Here is a 20,515-nt window from a genome sequence, read left to right as displayed (position 1 = left end):
CATAGTCATTCACGATGATTTGCGCCATCAACTCATTTACCTTATTCCGAATACTACGAGCATTCAGGTAAAGTACACTTATGTTGGCTTTTTTACCTCTGTTCTTAATCTTAACACCTCGATCAGTAACCTCTCCTAAGTTATATTTCCTCTTAACCTTTCTCCTAATTTTCCTTGTCGTCGAACCCACATCTTCCTGTAGCAACCTGCCGCGTTGCTTACCATTAATGTTTTCACTTCCCGTTTTATTTCTTTTAGTATTCCTGGTCCTATTCACTGAGCTCCCCTCAGTCACTGTACTCTGTACTGTCGCCCTTTTTGATTTTTGACTATGGCTTCTCTGCCTTACACTTTCCCCCTTACTGCCTTTTGTTTCTGTCCCTGTTTTACTACCTGCCAACTTCCTGCATCGGTTCCCATCCCCCTGCCACATTAGTTTAAACTCTCCCCAACAGCTCTAGCAAACACCCCCCCCCCCCCTAGGACATCGGTTCCAGTCCTGCCCAGGTGCAGACCGTCCGGTTTGTACTGGTCCCACCTCCCCCAGAATCGGTTCCAATGTCCCAGGAATTTGAATCCCTCCCTCTTGCACCATCTCTCGAGCCACGTATTCATCCTCTCTATCCTGACATTCCTACTCTGACTAGCTCGTGGCACTGGTAGCAATCCTGAGATTACTACCTTTGAGGTCCTACTTTTTAGTTTAACTCCTAGCTCCCTAAATTCAGCTTGTAGGACCTCGTCCCATTTTTTACCTATATCGTTGGTGCCTACGTGCACCACGACAGCTGGCTGTTCACCCTCCCCCCCCAGAATGTCCTGCAGCCGCTCCGAGACATCCTTGACCCTTGCACCAGGGAGGCAACATACCATCCTGGAGTCTCGATTTTGTCCGCAGAACCGCCTGTCTATTCCCGCCTGTGTTGGTTCATCTGTACATCAGAATACCCAACACTACATGGTACAGGAGTGGATCGATACCTGCCGGCAAACCTGCCATCCTGAGATATGGACATCACCAACAAACCGCAGCCGTTGCAAGTCGCTGGGGACCTTGGCACCAATTGGAAGCTTTTCAAGCAGCGATTTGAACTGTACATGCGAGCCAACGAGAAACAGAGTGCCTCGGACGAAACAAAGATTGCGATGCTCCTCACCACCGCAGGTCAGCACACCATCGGTGTATTCAACTCACTGGTGTTCGCGGAAGGCGAGAATCAATCCAAGTATGACACGGTCATCCTCAAGCTAGACCAGCACTTTAACGTTGAAGTGAATGAAAGTTTTGAAAGGTATATCTTTCAGCAACGCCTGCAAGGTAAGGGTGAGCTCTTTCAACCCTTTCTGACGCACCTCCGCATACTCGTGCAGTCCTGCGGTTACGGCAACACCTCAGAGTCCATGATCCGGGACCAGATTGTTTTTGGCGTTGCCTCCAGTGGCCTACGCCAGCAGCTTCTTAAAATTAAAGGCCTGACCTTAGCGTCTGTGGTAGAAGCTTGTGCCCTCCATGAAAATGCAACCAGCCGTTTTGCCCAATTTCAGGCGACCGAGTCGGCACGGAGGGGGTCCCTAGCCGTCGAATCGGCAAGCCAGGCCGCCCACGAGGTCGAACGCATCCAGGCAATTGATTATCACCCGGCCCGTGGCCCGGACGAGGGCGGCCGTTTCCCGCACTTTTCGTGGTCTCCCACGCTTGTGCGCGCCAAAACCAACGGTAACATCGAGGGACGCACTGCGCAGGCGCGCCCGATGCAAGACCGAACTGCACATGCGCAGTGGCGTAACGAACGCCGTGACGTCATGACGTGCGGCAACTGTGGAGCTGCACATTTAAAAGGGCAATGTCCTGCTAAAACCCTACAATGCCTACGCTGTGGCAAGATGGGCCACTACGCTGCCTACTGTCGAGCGGTTCAACCGATGGATCCTACACATCTCCGACAACCTCGCAGACACGTCAGGACCGTCCAGCCCGTACATCAGGACATCCAGCCAAATGACACAGATGACCAAGATGCCTTCCGGGTTGCGGTCATTGATGCGAACCGGGTCAACACCATCAATCCGGGCGATGAATGGAGTGCCACCCTGATGATCAACCGATCGCAGATCACTTTCCGCCTGGACACTGGCGCATCCGCCAACCTCATAGCATATTCAGCATTCCAGGCCATGAAGGTCAAACCACGTATCCAGCCATCCCGGTGCAAGATGGTTGACTATAACGGGAACGTCACCCCGGCCATGGGATCTTGCCAGCTCCAGGTGACGCACAAAACGCACACGGCCACACTCCCCTTTGAAATTGTTGGCTCATCGAAAGATTCCTTGCTGGGCGCACAGGCATGCAAGGCTCTTCACCTTGTGCAGCGAATTATGTCTCTCTCTCCAGACGACACATCCGACTTCCTGGATGCTGACTTCAACGCAAATCTCCAATCCCTCCTTGCTCACAACCAGGAGGTATTTGAAGGCATGGGGACACTGCCATACACATACAAAATTCGCCTCAAACCGGACGCCATCCCGGTCGTTCACGCACCTCGCAGTGTTCCTGCGCCACTTAAAGACCGCCTCAAGTTGCAGCTGCAGGATCTCCAGGACCAAGGGGTCCTATCCAGGGTCACGGAGCCCACGCCATGGGTCAGCTCCATGGTGTGTGTCAAGAAGCCCTCTGGCGAGCTCCGCATCTGTATAGACCCTAAAGACCTAAATAATAACATTATGCGGGAACACTATCTCATACCTAAACGAGAGGAAATCACCAGTGAGATGGCCCAAGCCAAAATATTCACCAAACTGGATGCTTCCAAAGGATTTTGGCAGATCCAACTGGACCCCTCCAGCCGAAAGCTATGTACTTTTAACACCCCTTTCGGCAGATTCTGCTACAACCGGATGCCATTTGGCATCATCTCGGAATCCGAGGTCTTCCACAGAATAATGGAGCAGATGATGGAAGGCATCGAAGGGGTACGCGTATATGTGGACGATATCATCATCTGGTCCACCACTCCGCAGGAGCACATACATCGTCTCCAACGCGTTTTCGCCCGCATTCGAAACAATGGCCTGCGCCTCAACCGCGCCAAGTGTGCCTTTGGCCAGACCGAATTGAAGTTCCTGGGGGACCACATCTTCCGATCAGGGGTCCGTCCCGATGCGGACAAGGTAAGCGCCATCACAGCCATGCCGCGGCCGGCCGACAAGAAAGCTGTACTACAATTCCTGGGCATGGTCAACTTCCTCGGGAAATTCATTCCCAACCTTGCTTCCCACACAACGGCTCTGCGCCATCTCATAAAGAAATCTACAGAGTTCCAGTGGCAACATACACACCAGCTGGAATGGGAGAAGCTCAAACACAAACTTGCCACGGCACCAGTGTTGGCATTCTTCGACACGTCTCGTCCCACCAAAATCTCAACTGATGCCAACCAATCTGGTATTGGAGCAGTGCTCCTGTAGAGGGATGACACGTCGTCATGGGCCCCGGTTGCCTATGCATCACGGGCCATGACCCCTACAGAGCAGCGCTATGCGCAAATCGAAAAAGAATGCCTGGGCTTGTTAACTGGATTGGACAAGTTCCACGACTATGTGTATGGTCTTCCACGATTCACGGTCGAAACTGACCACCGCCCCCTGGTCAACATAATAAACAAGGACCTGAACGACATGACCCCTCGCCTCCAGCGCATCTTACTTAAACTCAGGAGGTATGATTTCCAACTGAACTACACTCCAGGGAAGGGCCTCATCGTGGCGGATACCCTATCCCGAGCAGTGAGTACACCACCAGATGCGGAGGGGTTCGTATGTCAAGTTGAGGCACACGTGGCTTTGACAGCGGCAAATCTGCCGGCTAACGACCCCAGTCTGGCCCGCATACGCGCAGAGACGGCGACTGATCCCCTTCTACAGCGAGTGATGCGCCACATGACGGAAGGTTGGCTCAAAGGGCAGTGCCCGCAGTTCTATAATGTGCGAGATGACCTAACCACCATTGATGGGATCCTTCTGAAGCTAGACAGGATCGTCATTCCGCACAGTATGCGCCAGATGATTCTCAATCAAATACACGAAGGCCACTTGGGAGTCGAGAAGTGCAGACGGAGGGCCCGAGAGGCGGTATATTGGCCGGGCATTAATGACGATATTGCCAACATGGTACTCAATTGCACAACCTGCCAGAGGTTTCAGCCGGCGCAACCTCCTGAGACGCTTCTGCCCCATGAGCTGGTGACGTCCCCCTGGGCGAAGGTGGGTGTCGACCTATTTCACGCGCTTGGCATGGACTATATTATCATCATAGACTACTTCTCCAATTACCCAGAAGTCATACCCCTACACGATCTGACGTCGTCTGCAGTCATCAGGGCCTGCAAAGACACCTTTGCTCGCCACGGCATTCCGATGACTGTCATGTCGGACAATGGGCCCTGTTTCGCCAGCCGTGAATGGTCGTCCTTTGCTGCTTCATATGGTTTCACACACGTAACATCCAGCCCTCTACGTCCACAGTCAAATGGAAAGGCGGAAAAGGGCGTTCACATTGCCAAGCGGCTCCTCTGCAAGGCTGCTGCTGCCGGATTGGACTTTCACCTCGCCCTGCTGGCCTATCGATCGGCCCCGCTAGCCACGGGTCTCTCGCCAGCACAGCTACTGATGGGTCGCACCCTCAGGACAACTGTGCCTTCCATCCTGACACCAACAACGGACCATGCTAAGGTACTGCACAAGATGCAACTGCAGCGTGATCGCCAGAAGAGTCTGTACAATATAAGGGCGACTGATCTTCCCCCCCTGTCCTCCGGGGATAAAGTCCGCATTCATCTGCCAAATGGTGGCTGGTCAGCACCTGCCGAAGTTCTCCGACGTGTGGTTCCCCGCTCGTTCCTGGTACGCATGCCGGATGGATCAGTGCGTCGCCGCAATCGGCGAGCCCTTCGCCGCCTTCCACGCTCGCAACCGAACAGTGCACACACGCCGGGTCCTCCACTGGTTCTCGAGGATGACTTCGTGGAGCTGCCACAGATCATGCCCCTTCCATCGCCACCCGTGGCCAGGCTCGCACCTCAGCCGGTGGTTCTCGACCCACCCTTGAGACGGTCAACCCGAATTCGTCGCACATCTACTAGATTGGACTTATGAGACTGTTCACACGTTAAAGTTGAAACACTATTGTATTGTAACATGTTACTGTTTTATCATTCCAGATATCGTTTGACCGGACCACACTTCAAAGTTTTTCATCTTCCTGTTTTGTTATGGTACAACCTCGCTAGCATGACACACCTGACATCGCCCCATGTATATAGTTACGCCACATGCACCTGCTGTAAAGATCACGCACACACACTTTTAGATGCACTCACGACACATTCGTATTTATAACCATGTAGGCACATAATTTTGTAAAAAAGGGGGGATATCATGATATTCAAACACACATATCATGATCGACACACCAACAGACAAATCAGCACACACAACACTACAACCAATCATAGACAAGGACAGAGACAGTATAAGAGAAGAAACACGACACCTGGTGGCCAGTAGATCTGGAGACCAGGACAAGGACAGGACCTGATTAACATCACACACAGGGAGTCACCACGTGCAGAGTATCCAGACAGAACTGTAAATAACAAGTTGAAATAAAACAGCGTTGTACCAAATACAACCGTGTTGGTTCATCTGTACATCAGAACACCCAACACTACAATTGGGAGTCCCTATTACCGTCTCACTGCATCAAGATGGATGGGATTGCACTTCTCACTCTTTTGTCACTGCAAATCAGTTCCTGATGCAGTCAATTGAGTCACCAGTAGCAAACTCTGAACATCTTTCTGCATGTCATCTGATAGAAGCCTTGTCAACATCATCTGTGCTTATGCAGCATCCTGAATGGTAATGTCTCAGATAAAGATTAATTCTGACTACATGACATTCTAGAGCACATTCCAAAGAGTAAGAAGTTATTCATCCAAAGTGACTTTGTATGAGACGAATGGCTAATATCTCTTGGTCATCGATTCCGACTGACTTTATTGAGTTTTGAGCCCACAATGAACTCCACATCACCAACACTTTGTTTCAAGGCAAACATTGCCACAGGTATCATGAGTTCATCCAAGATCTGGCTATATGCAACAAATTGAGCTGATCTTTACCAAAGGATGCAATCAGCTCAGCACTGATTGTGACACCAACTAATCTCTTGTCAGCAAAAGAGTGCAGCTGCAAACGATTCACAGCCTCAACTATGACAGCCCACCGTGCATCAACATTCCTGATACAAATTATGCCACATACCAGCAGTTGACAGTGGCGGTCAAGCAATTGCTTGAAAATTATACCTGCTAAAGGCTTACCAGGAGATACCAATGTTGATGTGAAATACAGTTTGGAAGTCACTGAGTTCAATCATTTGTGACACAGCAGCAGCGATATTTGGTGAAGGCGAGAACAGCAGCAAAGACTAGTTTGAGATCTACTTGGCAGATATAACATCTGCCATTGGAGCAAAAGCAAAGTGTACCTGATGTATAGTGTGAACCAAAAGCTAGAATGCTGCATGACTTGCAAAATAACCAATGGAGTTGTGCAAAAGCCAAGGAAACACTGCACAAATTATCACTGGATCAACATAACATCAAGAAATCTAAACTGCCTGTGAATGGGAATGATGGGATCTAGAGACATTTGGTCCTCATTACCATGTACAATTTTGGTCTCCTTACTTTAAAAAGGAGATAATTGCATCAGAAAGAGTTTTGAGAAGGTTCACTCAATTGATTCCTGGGATAAAGATGTAATCTTATGATGAAAGGTTGGGCTTGTATCCATTAGTGTTTAGAAAAATGAGAGGTGAACTTATTGAAATATACAAGATCTTGAGGGGACTTAACGGTAGATTCTGAATGTTTCCCTTTATGTGGGAGAAACTAGAATTAGGGGACACAGTTTAAAAATAAGGGGTCTGCCATTTAAGATGGAGATTAGGAGAATTTTATTTTTCTCAGAGAGTTGTAAGTATGGAATTCTCTTCCCCAGAGAGCAGTGGAGGCTGGGTCATTAAGTATTTCTAAGGTTGAGTTGTATAGATTCTTGATTAACAAGAGAGTCAAAGAATATTGGGGTAGACGGAAAAGCAGAGGGCACAATCAGATCAGCCATGATCTTATCAATTGGTGTAGTGGGCTTCTGCTGTAAATTCGTATGTTGATATTTTCGAATGTGCATATGTAACAAAATTGTCCCTCTGAAAGTGATAGGCGGTGAGTATTCAAAGACAGAAGTAAATAAATGTACCATTGGGTTAACACCATTGTGACTGTACTTCTTTGAGATAGACATCTCCCAGTCTGCGCTTGACACTGAAGTAACTTTCTCTTATGATTGAGTTAGATGCAGAACCCTCATCACTTGAGCTTGAAACAAGCAGAAAGGAACCCAGCAAGAATAGAATTCCAGCCGAACTGCTCAAGCCCGGAAAATCTCACCTGCTGCCACATCTTCTTGACCTCCTCCTCTGTTGAAGGGTAGAATCTGTACCATAGGATATGTGCGACACAAAAAATATCCCATTGTACAAAAACATAGCAACAGAGGAGACTGCAACGATGACAGTGGCATCTCATTCATTGCCGTCACTGGAAAGGCCTTTCCCAGGGTCATGCTGAAAAGTGTCCCATCAATTCACAGACCAAATTCATCCAGAAGCACGTTGCTGTTTCTGTGCTAGCAGATCCACGGTGGATATGATCTCCACATGCCAGCTGCTGGACAAGTGTAGGGAACATGTTATATCTCTAAACCTTGCTTTCACAGACCTCACAAAACCATTTAACATTGTCTGCAGGGCAGAACTCTTCGAGAATTTGGAGTAAAATCAGCATCCACCAAACGTCATTCCTTTCATGACAAATATGCACTTTACTGTAGTGTTGGACAACAGTGCCAGAATTAAGAATGTAGTAAAACAGGACTGTGTCCTAGCCCCCAGTTTGTTTTATATTTTCTTCTCCATGCTCCTGGCCTTTGCCTTCCCTGCAGATATATGGAAGGCGTTTACTTGAACACCAGCTCTACGTTCTATCCAGATTGAAAGCAAAGACAAAAATGCAGCAGGTTGTGATCAGATTATATCTTTAAACCGATGACGTTGAGCTAGTTGCCCAAAGATTCAGTCATAATGAGTCATGCACAATCTTTCTCAAATCTGTAACTTGTTCTCCCTGACTACAGGTGTCAAGGTAACTATGGTTATAGGACAAGGTCGCCACCCTCTGTTGCTAAACAACACTCTCCTGGAAGTGGTTAGCAAATTCTGCTACCTTGGATCTGTAACAATAGATAAATTGGCTCCTTATGCATATCCCAACACATGTATCAGGAAAGCAGCTCTTTGGCTGGCTCACCGAATGTACATGGAGAAACAACATAGGACCAACATCCTGGGTTTGTGAGACCTGTCTTCTCAGCAGCGTGTTGTACAGCTGTCACACATGAACGACTTGCAGCTATCAGAAAAGGAGGCTCAATAATTTTCATCCTCAATGTTTGTGCACATTCTTGGCACCTCATGGAAGGACAGAAGCACAAACCTGACAGTCCTCACCCAAGTATGTTGGCGTTCATCAACCATAGGTGATTTTGTTGTCTTGGGAATGTTTGCAGGATGAAAGACAGACACTTTCCCAATGATATTCTCACAAGACCAGTAGAATGCCAAAACATTTTCTTCAAGGATACTTGCAAGCTTGATATGAAGGTCTAAACACCAAGGAGATACTAGCCAACAAGAGTGAACTAGTGATATCACCCGTGGGTCAGCATGTACCACCCTGCTGGCTGGTGGCTACAACAGTTTGACACCAGGGGAGAGATTCTCCGACCCCCCCCGCCGGATCGGAGAATCGCCGGGGGCTGGCGTGAATCCCGCCCCCGCCGGTTGCCGAAGTCTCCGGCACCGGATATTCGGCGGGGGTGGGAATCGCGCCGCGCCGGTTGGCGGGCCCCCCCCGCGCGATTCTCCGGCCCGGATGGGCCGAGGTCCCTCCGCTAAAATGCCTGTCCCGCTGGCGTAAATTAAACCACCTACCTTACCGGCGGGACAAGGCGGCGCGGACGGGCTCTGGGGTCCTGGGGGGGGGCGCGGGGCGATCTGGCCCCGGGGGGTGCCCCCACGGTGGCCTCGCCCGCGACCAGGGCCCACCGATATGCAGGCGGGCCTGTGCCGTGGGGGCACTCTTTCCCTTCCGCCTCCACCACGGTCTCCACCATGGCGGAGGCAGAAGAGACTCCCTCCAATGCGCATGCACAGGAATGCCGTCAGCGGCCGCTGACGCTCCCGCGCATGCGCCGCCCGGAGATGTCATTTCCGCGTCAGCTGGCGGGGCACCAAAGGCCTTTTCCGCCAGCTGGCGGGGCGGAAATTCGTCCGGCGCCGACCTAGCCCCTCAAGGTTGGGGCTCGGCCCCCAAAGATGCGGAGGATTCCGCACCTTTGGGGCGGCGCGATGCCCGTCTGATTTGTGCCGTTTTGGGCGCCAGTCGGCGGACATCGCGCCGTTTCCGGAGAATTTCGCCCATGGTACCGACACCAAAAACAGCACCTCACAACAACACCTAACCCTGATAGCTACCTCTGAGCGGTCACATATAGGTTGAGAGGTGGTAGATTTATGAATCATAGAATCCCGACAGTGCAGAGGAGGCTATTGAGCCCATCGAGTCTGCACAGACCCTCTGAAAGAGCGCCAGACCTAGGCACACGCTCCCACCCCATCCGATCCCCATAACCCAGTAACCCCATTTAACGTTTTGGACACTAAGGGCAATTTAGCATAGCCAATCCACCTAACCCGCACATCTTTGGACTGTGGGAGGAAACCCACACAACACGGGGAGAAAGTGCAATCTCCAACAGGCAGTGACCCAAGGTCAGAATTGAACCCAGGTCCCTGGCACTGTGAGGCAACAGTGCTAAGCACTGTGCCAGCATGTCACCATAAACTGAGATAAGGAGGAACTACTTGTCGCAGAGGGTGGTGAATTTGTGGAACTCGCTGTCCCATAATGCGATAGAGCCTGAATTATTAAATGCTTTCAAGAAGGAGATAGATATATTTCTGATAAAAAGCAGGTTAAAGAGATATGGGGAAGAGGCAGGGAGGTGGATTTGAGACCAGGAAGAGATCAGCTGTGTTCTGATTGAATGGCGAGCAGGCTGGAAGTGTTGAATTGCCTACTTCTGCTCCTAATTCTTATGTACCTATGAAGGACAGAACCTGCCTCTCATAGATTGTTTTTTTCAGCCATCAGCAAAAGTGTACAATATGAAGCTACCCCATTGCTAATTTAACGCATAGATGGAAGGATGCTGATGTCAAGAGACAGAAACAGATCAGCATAGAAAACTTTGAGGGCTGTGAAACTGGAGGAGATGACAGATTGGGGGTGGGGGCGAGGCCATGGAGAGATTTGAAAACAAGGATCAGAAGGTTAAAGTTAAGATGTTGACTTGACCAGGAGCCAATGTAATTCAGCAAGCACTAGGATAATAAGGGAAAGGGACTTGGTGCTAGTTAAGACACAGGCAGCAGAATTTTAGATGATCTCAGATTGATGGAGGGGAGACGATGGAGAACCACACACTAGAGCATTAGAATGGTCAAGTGTTGAGGTAACAAAGGCATGAATTTTTGTTTCAGCACAGATGAGCTGAGACAGGGTTGAAGTACGTCAATAAAAACAATGGGCGGATTGACCGATCCAGCAGCTAAGTGTTGACGCCGTTGTAAAAACCGGAGCATTTTAAGACTGCGTGAACAGGCCGCTGTGAGTAACGATTCTGGCCCCGAAAAGGGGCTGGCACGGGCTCCGCGAGAGCAGGCAGGGTGAGTACACAGTGACGTGCACCTGGCACCAACCCCGCATACCACCCACACATGTGAAAGGCAACCCACACCCCCAGGGGGACGGCGCAATTCCCCACCTGACCCACATGGGCTGCACCCATTCATGCCAGGCGCATTGGCCGGGTGCCCCGTGTTGCCATGCCATCATTTACCCAACATCAGCACTGCCTGCGTTGGACCGCCTAACATTGATGTTTGTTCCCCCCCCCCCGCAAACCCCCCACCCCCCCCCGGATCAGACTGCCCACAACCACAGGGAGTGGGAGAGAACCAGAGGGGGTCCACGCGTACGTCAGATCCTCACTATCCAAGAGCAGAGGGCTTTAGACTTCGCTAACGGAGCCGAGGACTGGGAGGTTGCCGGATGCCAGGTCAGAGGCGAACCAGCAAGTGAGACTCCCCTGCCTGACTCCACCCCCCTCACCCCATTTCCCCCCATGCCTCACTACACCCCCCTCACCCCATGCCTCACTACACCCCCCTCACCCCATGCCCCACTACACCCCCCTCACCCCATGCCCCACTACACCCCCCTCACCCCATGCCCCACTACACCCCCCTCACCCCATGCCCCACTACACCCCCCTCACCCCATGCCCCACTACACCCCCCTCACCCCATGCCCCACTACACCCCCCTCACCCATGCCCACTACACCCCCCTCACCCCATGCCCCACTACACCCCCTTCACCCTATGCTCCACTGGACCTCCTCACCGCCGTCCGTCTGTCTAATGATACGTGCTGTCTTGTATCTTACAGGACCAGGCCATGGCAGGGAGGTCAGACGCCATGGAAGTCCTTCCAGTGACACAGAGACCCGGGACACTGACACACAGAGGACTCACACACAGGACACTGACACACAGAGGACTGACACCCAGGACACTGACACACAACCGACTGATACCCAGGACACTGACACACAGAGGACTGACACCCAGGACACTGACACACAGAGGACTGACACCCAGGACACTGACACACAGAGGACTGCCGCCCAGGACACTGACACACAGAGGACTGATACCCAGGACACTGACACACAGAGGACTGACACCCAGGACACTGACACACAGAGGACTGACACCCAGGACACTGACACACAGAGGACTGACACCCAGGACACTGACACACAGAGGACTGACACCAAGGACACTGACACACAGAGGACTGATACCCAGAGGACTGACACACAGAGGACTGACACCCAGGACACTGACACACAGCGGACTGACACCGAGGACAGTGACACACAGAGGACTGACACCCAGGACACTGACACACAGAGGACTGACACCCAGGACACTGACACACAGAACAGTGACACCCAGGACACTGACACACAGAACAGTGACACCCAGGACACTGAAGCACAGAGGACTGACACCCAGGGCACTGACACACAGAGGACTGACACCCAGGACACTGACACACAGAACAGTGACACCCAGGACACTGACACACAGAGGACTGACACCCAGGACACTGACACACAGAGGACTGACACCAAGGACACTGACACACAGAAGACTGACAGCCAGGACACTGACACACAGAACACTGACACCCAGGACACTGACACACAGAGGACTGACACCCAGGACACTGACACATAGAGGACTGACACCCAGGACACTGACACACAGAGGACTGACACCAAGGACACTGACACACAGAAGACTGACACCCAGGACACTGTCACACAGAGGACTGACACCCAGGACACTGACACATAGAGGACGGACACCCAGGACACTGACACACAGAGGACTGACACCAAGGACACTGACACACAGAAGACTGACACCCAGGACACTGACACACAGAGGACTGACACCCAGGACACTGACACACAGAGGACTGACACCCAGGGCACTGACACACAGAGGACCGATACCCAGGACACTGACACACAACGGACTGATACCCAGGACACTGACACACAGAGGACTTACACCGAGGACACTGACACACAGAGGACTGACACGCAGGACACTGACACACAGAGGACTGACACCCAGGACACTGACACATAGAGGACGGACACCCAGGACACTGACACCCAGAGGACTGACACCTAGGGCACTGACACACAGAGGACTGACACCCAGGGCACTGACACACAGAGGACTGACACCCAGGACACTGACACTCAGAGGACTGACACCCAGAACACTGACACACAGAGGACTGACACCCAGGACACAGACACACAGAGGACTGATACCCAGGACACTGACACACAGAGGACTGACACCCAGGACACTGACACCCAGAGGACTGACACCTAGGGCACTGACACACAGAGGACTGACACCCAGGACACTGACACGCAGAGGGCTGACACCCAGCACAATGACACACAGAGGACGGAGGCCCAGGACACTGACACACAGAGGACTGACACCCAGGACAGTGACACACAGACGACTGACACCCAGGACACTGACACACAGAGGACTGACACCCAGGGCACTGACACACGGAGGACTGATACCCAGGACACTGACACAGAGGACTGCCACCCAGGACACTGACACACAGAGGACTGACACCCAGGAAACTGACACACAGAGGACTGACACCCAGAACACTGACACACAGAGGACTGACACCAAGGACACTGACACACAGAAGACTGACACCCAGAACAATGACACACAGAGGACTGACACCCAGAGGACTGACACCCAGAGGACTGACACACAGAGGACTGACACCCAGGACACTGACACACAACGGACTGATACGCAGGACACTGACACACAGAGGACTTACACCCAGGGCACTGACACACAGAGGACCGATACCCAGGACACTGACACACAGAGGAGTGACACCCAGGACACTGACACACAACGGACTGATAGGCAGGACACTGACACACAGAGGACTGACACCCAGGACACTGACACACAGAACACTGACACCCAGGACACTGACACACAGCGGACTGACACCCAGGACACTGACACACAGAGGACTGACACCAAGGACACTGACACACAGAAGACTGACACCCAGGACACTGACACACAGAGGACTGACACCCAGGACACTGACACACAGCGGACTGACACCCAGGACACTGACACACAGAGGACTGACACCAAGGACACTGACACACAGAAGACTGACACCCAGGACACTGACACACAGAGGACTGACACCCAGGGCACTGACACACAGAGGACCGATACCCAGGACACTGACACACAGCGGACTGACACCCAGGACACTGACACACAGAGGACTGACACCCAGGACACTGACACACAGAGGACTGACACCAAGGACACTGACACACAGAAGACTGACAGCCAGGACACTGACACACAGAACACTGAAACCCAGGACACTGACACCCAGCGGACTGACACCCAGGACACTGACACACAGAGGACAGACACTCAGGTCACTGACACACAGAGGACTGACACCCAGGACACTGACACACAGAGGACTGACACCCAGAGCACTGACACACAGAGGACTGACACCCAGGACACTGACACACAGAGGACTGATACCCAGGACACTGACACACAGAGGACTGACACCCAAAACAATGACACACAGAGGACTGACACCCAGGACACTGACACACAGAGGACTGACGCCCAGGACACTGACACACAGAGGACTGACACCCAGGGCACTGACACACAGAGGACTGACACCCAGGACACTGACACACAGAGGACTGACACCCAGGACACTGACACACAGAGCACTGACACCCAGAGCACTGACACCCAGAGCACTGACACTCAGAGCACGGCAACCCAGAGGACTGACACCCAGAGGACAGACACCCAGGACACTGACACACAGGACTCTGACACCCAGGACACTGACACACAGCGGACTGACACCAAGGACACTGACACAGAGAAGACTGACACCCAGGACACTGACACACAGAGGACCGATACCCAGGACACTGACACACAGAGGACTGACACCAAGAGGACCGACACCCAGGACGCTGACACCCAGGACGCTGACACACAGAGCACTGACACCCAGGACACTGACACACAGAGGACTGATACCCAGGACACTGACACACAGAGGACTGACACCCTGGACACTGACACACAGAGGACTGACACCCAGGACACTGACACACCGTGGACTGACCCCAGGACACTGACACACAGAGGACTGATACCCAGGACACTGACACACAGAGGACTGACACCCTGGACACTGACACACAGAGGACTGACACCCAGGACACTGACGCACAGCGGACTGACACCGAGGACACTGACACACAGAGGACAGCTACCCAGGACACTGACACACAGCGGACTGATACCCAGGACACTGACACACAGAGGACAGACACCCAGGACACTGACACACAGCGGACTGACACCCAGGACACTGACACACAGAGGACTGACACCCAGGACACTGACACACAGAGGACTGACACCCAGGACACTGACACACCGAGGACTGACACCGAGGACAGTGGCACACAGAGGACATGACACCGAGGACACTGACACACAGAACACTGACACCCAGGACACTGACACACAGCGGACTGACACCCATGACACTGACACACAGAGGACTGACACCAAGGACACTGACACCCAGAAGACTGACACCAGGACACTGACACACAGAGGACCGATACCCAGTACACTGACACACAGAGGACTGACACCCAGAGGACTGACACCCAGGACGCTGACACACAGAGGACTGACACAAAGGACACTGACACACAACAGACTGACACCCAGGACACTGATACACAGAGGACTTACACCGAGGACACTGACACACAGAGGACTGACACCCAGGACACTGACACACAGACGCCTGACACCCAGGACACTGACACACACAGGACTGAAACCCAGGACACTGACACCCAGAGGACTGACACCTAGGGCACTGACACATAGAGGACTGACACACAGGGCACTGACACACAGAGGACTGACACCCAGCACACTGACACACAGAGGACTGACACCCAGACCACTGACACACAGAGGACTGACACCCAGGACACTGACACACAGAGGACAGATACCCAGTACACTGACACACAGCGGACTGATACCCAGGACACTGACACACAGAGGACTGACACCCAGGACACTGACAGACAGAGGACTGACACACAGGACACTGACACACAGAGGACTGACACCCAGGATACTGACACCCAGGACACTGACACACAGAGGACTGACACCCAGGACACTGACACACAGAGGACTGACACCCAGGACACTGACACACAGAGGACTGACACCCAGGACACTGAAACACAGACGACTGACACCCAGGACACTGACACACAGAGGACTCACACCCAGGACACTGAAACACAGACGACTGACACCCAGGACACTGACACACAGAGGACTGACACACAGGACACTGAAACACAGAGGACTGACACCCATGACACTGACACACAGAGGACTTACACCGAGGATACTGACACACAGAGGACTGACACCCAGGACACTGACACACAGAGGACTGACACCCAGGACAGTGACACACAGAGGACTGACACCCAGGACACTGACACACAGAGGACTGACACCAAGAGGACCGACACCCAGGACGCTGACACACAGAGGACTGATACCCAGGACACTGACACACAGAGGACTGACACCCTGGACACTGACACACAGAGGACTGACACCCAGGACACTGACACACCGTGGACTGACCCCAGGACACTGACACACAGAGGACTGATACCCAGGACACTGACACACAGAGGACTGACACCCTGGACACTGACACACAGAGGACTGACACCCAGGAGACTGACGCACAGCGGACTGACACCGAGGACACTGACACACAGAGGACAGCTACCCAGGACACTGACACACAGCGGACTGATACCCAGGACACTGACACACAGAGGACAGACACCCAGGACACTGACACACAGCGGACTGACACCCAGGACACTGACACACAGAGGACTGACACCCAGGACACTGACACACAGAGGACTGACACCCAGGACACTGACACACCGAGGACTGACACCGAGGACAGTGGCACACAGGGGACATGACACCGAGGACACTGACACACAAAACACTGACACCCAGGACACTGACACACAGCGGACTGACACCCAGGACACTGACACACAGAGGACTGACACCAAGGACACTGACACCCAGAAGACTGACACCCAGGACACTGACACACAGAGGACTGACACCCAGGGCACTGACACACAGAGGACCGATGCCCAGTACACTGACACACAGAGGACTGACACCCAGAGGACTGACACCCAGGACGCTGACACACAGAGGACTGACACAAAGGACACTGACACACAACAGACTGATACCCAGGACACTGATACACAGAGGACTTACACCGAGGACACTGACACACAGAGGACTGACACCCAGGACACTGACACACAGACGCCTGACACCCAGGACACTGACAGACACAGGACTGAAACCCAGGACACTGACATCCAGAGGACTGACACCTAGGGCACTGACACAGAGAGGACTGACACACAGGACACTGACACACAGAGGACAGATACCCAGTACACTGACACACAGCGGACTGATACCCAGGACACTGACACACAGAGGACTGACACCCAGGACACTGACAGACAGAGGACTGACACACAGGACACTGACACACAGAGGACTGACACCCAGGATACTGACACCCAGGACACTGACACAATGAGGACTGACACCCAGGACACTGACACACAGAGGACTGACACCCAGGACACTGACACACAGAGGACTGACACCCAGGACACTGAAACACAGACGACTGACACCCAGGACACTGACACACAGAGGACTCACACCCAGGACACTGACACACAGAGGACTGACACCCAGGACACTGAAACACAGAGGACTGATACCCAGGACACTGACACACAGAGGACTCACACCCAGGACACTGAAACACAGACGACTGACACCCAGGACACTGACACACAGAGGACTGACACACAGGACACTGAAACACAGAGGACTGACACCCATGACACTGACACACAGAGGACTTACACCGAGGACACTGACACACAGAGGACTGACACCCAGGACACTGACACACAGAGGACTGACACCCAGGACACTGACACACAGAACAGTGACACCCAGGACAGTGACACACAGAGGACTGACACCTAGGACACTGACACACAGAGGACTGATACCCAGGGCACTGGCACACAGAGGACTGACACCCAGGACACTGACACACAGAGGACTGACACCCAGGACACTGACACACAGAGGACTGACACCCAGGACACTGACACACAGAGGACTGACACCCAGGACACTGACACACAGAGGACTGACACCCAGGACACTGACACACAGAGGACTGACACCCAGGACACTGACACACAGAGGACTGACACCCAGGACACTGACACACAGAGGACTGATACCCAGGACACTGACACAGAGAGGACTGACACCCAGGACGCTGACACACAGAGGATTGATACCCAGGACACTGACACACAGAGGACTGATACCCAGAGGACTGACACACAGAGGACTGATACCCAGAGGACTGACACACAGAGGACTGACACCCAGGACACTGACACACAGCGGACTGACACCGAGGACAGTGACACACAGAGGACTGACACCCAGGACACTGACACACAGAGGACTGACACCCAGGACACTGACACACAGAACAGTGACACCCAGGACACTGACACACAGAACAGTGACACCCAGGACACTGAAGCACAGAGGACTGACACCCAGGGCACTGACACACAGAGGACTGACACCCAGGACACTGACACACAGAACAGTGACACCCAGGACACTGACACACAGAGGACTGACACCCAGGACACTGACACACAGAGGACTGACACCAAGGACACTGACACACAGAAGACTGACAGCCAGGACACTGACACACAGAACACTGACACCCAGGACACTGACACACAGAGGACTGACACCCAGGACACTGACACATAGAGGACTGACACCCAGGACACTGACACACAGAGGACTGACACCAAGGACACTGACACACAGAAGACTGACACCCAGGACACTGTCACACAGAGGACTGACACCCAGGACACTGACACATAGAGGACGGACACCCAGGACACTGACACACAGAGGACTGACACCAAGGACACTGACACACAGAAGACTGACACCCAGGACACTGACACACAGAGGACTGACACCCAGGACACTGACACACAGAGGACTGACACCCAGGGCACTGACACACAGAGGACCGATACCCAGGACACTGACACACAACGGACTGATACCCAGGATACTGACACACAGAGGACTTACACCGAGGACACTGACACACAGAGGACTGACACGCAGGACACTGACACACAGAGGACTGACACCCAGGACACTGACACATAGAGGACGGACACCCACGACACTGACACCCAGAGGACTGACACCTAGGGCACTGACACACAGAGGACTGACACCCAGGGCACTGACACACAGAGGACTGACACCCAGGACACTGACACTCAGAGGACTGACACCCAGAACACTGACACACAGAGGACTGACACCCAGGACACAGACACACAGAGGACTGATACCCAGGACACTGACACACAGAGGACTGACACCCAGGACACTGACACCCAGAGGACTGACACCTAGGGCACTGACACACAGAGGACTGACACCCAGGACACTGACACGCAGAGGGCTGACACCCAGAACAATGACACACAGAGGACGGAGGCCCAGGACACTGACACACAGAGGACTGACACCCAGGACAGTGACACACAGACGACTGACACCCAGGACACTGACACACAGAGGACTGACACCCAGGGCACTGACACACGGAGGACTGATACCCAGGACACTGACACAGAGGACTGACACCCAGGATGCTGACACACAGAGGACTGACACCCAGAGCACGGCAACCCAGAGGACTGCCACCCAGGACACTGACACACAGAGGACTGACACCCAGGACACTGACACACAGAGGACTGACACCCAGAACACTGACACACAGAGGACTGACACCAAGGACACTGACACACAGAAGACTGACACCCAGAACAATGACACACAGAGGACTGACACCCAGAGGACTGACACCCAGAGGACTGACACACAGAGGACTGACACCCAGGACACTGACACACAACGGACTGATACGCAGGACACTGACACACAGAGGACTTACACCCAGGGCACTGACACCCAGAGGACCGATACCCAGGACACTGACACACAGAGGAGTGACACCCAGGACACTGACACACAACGGACTGATAGGCAGGACACTGACACACAGAGGACTGACACCCAGGACACTGACACACAGAACACTGACACCCAGGACACTGACACACAACGGACTGACACCCAGGACACTGACACACAGAGGACTGACACCAAGGACACTGACACACAGAAGACTGACACCCAGGACACTGACACACAGAGGACTGACACCCAGGACACTGACACACAGCGGACTGACACCCAGGACACTGACACACAGAGGACTGACACCAAG

This window comes from Scyliorhinus torazame, chromosome 1 (genome assembly GCF_047496885.1).
Source record: "Scyliorhinus torazame isolate Kashiwa2021f chromosome 1, sScyTor2.1, whole genome shotgun sequence".
Lineage (NCBI taxonomy): Eukaryota > Metazoa > Chordata > Chondrichthyes > Carcharhiniformes > Scyliorhinidae > Scyliorhinus > Scyliorhinus torazame.
This window is presented reverse-complemented; position numbering follows the sequence as displayed.